The 2,758-nt window shown below is 41.0% G+C and overlaps 1 pseudogene; it reads right to left on the reverse strand.

The window, feature by feature from the left end:
• Positions 1-1,233: 1,233 nt before the first annotated feature.
• On the reverse strand, positions 1,234-2,107 carry LOC104851968 (annotated as a pseudogene).
• Positions 2,108-2,758: the final 651 nt, after the last annotated feature.

Consider the following 2,758-nt stretch of genomic DNA (forward strand, 5'->3'; position numbering starts at 1 on the left):
TTCCTAAAAAAAAGCAGAGCATAGTCTCACATGCCTATAATCCCAGCATGTGGGAGGCAGAGGCAAGAAGAGTGCTGTGAGTTCAAGGCCAGCATAGACTACATAGCAAGTTCAAGGGCAGCATGAACTACATAGTGAAACCCTGTCTCAACAAAACAAAAACAAAAACAAAAACAAGTAACTAAACTTTTTGGTATGACATTTGCATGGCAGAAGGTAGGGAAAATATATCTGACAAAAATTCAGGGGCTTTGTTTTTCAATGAAATTTCTAGGGAGTTCCCTGATCTGAGGCATGTTGTGATGCTCCTTTTATTTTTATTTTTACTTTTGAAATTTAAAGAAAAAATTTATTGAAGATCGGAAAAACAATTCCTAAAAGACTGACTTTTCCAGGAAACTGTAGTTACACAATGCATTGTCTATCATGTTAAAATGTGCATCAGACACAAATACAAAAATCATGAAACAATTCACTGTTCTTCAACAATTTGAGCAAAGATAAAATGACCAAGGAACAACAAGGATGACTCGCAAATGATGGGCTCTGTAAGCACAGTTGGAAAAAAAAAAAAGCACAAATGAATGAGTGTGTTCAGTTATATACACTGAATTGGACCTTTGGCACTAGGAATCAGGGCATTTTGTCATATAGCATTAACACGTATTATAAAAGTGCATAGTGCCAAAGGAATACAACCACCAGCATTCAAAAGCAGCTTTGTCAATGAGGCAATAAAACACTCTTTTTTATCCATCATTGAGTTGATTTTTTTTTTTTTTTTGTACCAGTGATCGAACTTGGGACCTTGTGCTTTTAAGGCAGGCAGTGGAATCACTAAGCTAAATCCCAGCCCTGTTGTCCATCATTGAACACACTGCTGGCAACTCTGAAATGGAAGAAAAAATGAACTGTAACCCCTTTTATTTTCTGTTTAAAATCAAAACAGCAGGTGTGGTGGCGCATGTCTGTAATCCCAGCACTCGAGAGGCTGAGGCAGGAGGATTGCTGTGAGTTCGAGACCAGCCTGGGCTACACAGTGAGTTCCAGAGCAGTCTGAACTACATAGTGAGACCCTGTCTCAAAAAACCAAAAATAAATAAATAAAATAAATAAAATCAAAACAAATATCAACTCTGTTACATACTAACATCTTCAAAGTACATCATTTGTACAAGAGAAGGACCAGGAACAAAAACGTGTTGATGAGATCCAAACACAGGTGAGCGTGCCTCACACTGCGTTCCGATGGTACTCAGGAGGGGCCACTTCATAATCACTGGAGCTAAACAAAGTTGTCAAATTCTTCATCAGATACTTGAGGAAATCATGAAGATAATTCAATAATCAAGCAAGGCTCTTCTCATTTGGAGGTGTTTAGGCCAATGTTGCTCCCATTCGTACAAATAATCTCAGTAGATACGGTGCTCTGTACACCTGGGACATGGGTTCCTCAGGGTGATGGGCAAGGATCTCAGTGTACTGTGGTCTTTCAAATCTGTGGAGGAGCTGAGTGTCCAGCACCATATTGAAGCATTCTGTTTTGTTTTGTTTTTTTGGTACCGGGATTGAACTCAGGTCCTTGTGCTTGTAAGGCAGGCAGCAGAACCATTGAGCTAAATCCCCAGCCCTGAAGCATTCTTTTATCCCAGCTACAATCTCATTAACAGCATATTCCTTATTAACCGTGTTTCCTCAAGATTTCTTATAATTTGCATAGTCCTCTAGAATGGAATCCACATTCTTCTTGGCAGGAAGGTAAAAGAGCTGTTTCTGTCGGTAATTAAGACCCAGTCATCAACAAGCCACAGTTTTAGCTCGTCAGGGATCTTTAACTTCAACTCTGTTCATAAATGTTTCTTCATTTTCAACAGTAGGATCTGCCCAGGCCCTCTTTTTCTGAGGAAGCTGAGGCATCTCACAGGTATTGCCACCATCTCCATTGCCAGGGTTTTTTGTTTGTTCTTTTTGTTTTCACTTTAACATTTTTCTGTTGCAGACCAGATCTCTTCCCTCTGCATGTTGCTCCTGATTGGCTTTTCAAAGTTCTTGCTATTTCTGTAGATTGGTGTCCACATATTTGAGTACTCTGTTTTCTGGAACCCATTTGTCCCAATTTTTATTCCAACCACTGTAATGTATAAAGTGCTTTAATTGTTTGTCCTTTATGTCAACCTTTATACACTTTGCTTCATAAAGAAGAGGCCCATGAAAGCACGGTACTCGTTCACCTTCCTGGAACTTGGGCTTCAGGTCCTGCTTGCGCACCATTTATGTGATTTGCCGCCTCCTTTTCCCACCACCCCCGACTACCGCCTCCCACTCTCTAGCCCACCAGAGCTGGAGTCAGACGCATTGTCAGGCACAGCCGCTCTACATCCTGGGTCAGATTTGCCAGCGCCCACAGACCTCACAGTGCCACAACTGCGCAACTGCCACCAGCCAGCGGCTGCCTTATACTCCCTTTGAAGGATAAATTGTTGTATGTGGCTCTTCTTTCTACAGCCAGAAAGGGTCACAGTTCCTAGTGGGTCTGTTTGGAATTTGGAAGCAATACACTCCTAATTTGCATATGTTATACTAGAAAACACAACAATAAGATCATTGAACTGGAAGTTAAGACTGTCATCTGGACACTTAATACATGGACTCCACATTCCTCTGAATCAACAGGCAAAAAAAGGGAGTTAATGTGCTGGTTGGGCAATTGATCTGACTACAAATGGGAAATCAGACAGCTGTTCAACAGTGGAGATAA

This window comes from Fukomys damarensis, unplaced genomic scaffold, assembly GCF_012274545.1.
Source record: "Fukomys damarensis isolate Sample0158 unplaced genomic scaffold, DMR_v1.0_HiC HiC_scaffold_15, whole genome shotgun sequence".
In the NCBI taxonomy this organism is placed as follows: domain Eukaryota; kingdom Metazoa; phylum Chordata; class Mammalia; order Rodentia; family Bathyergidae; genus Fukomys; species Fukomys damarensis.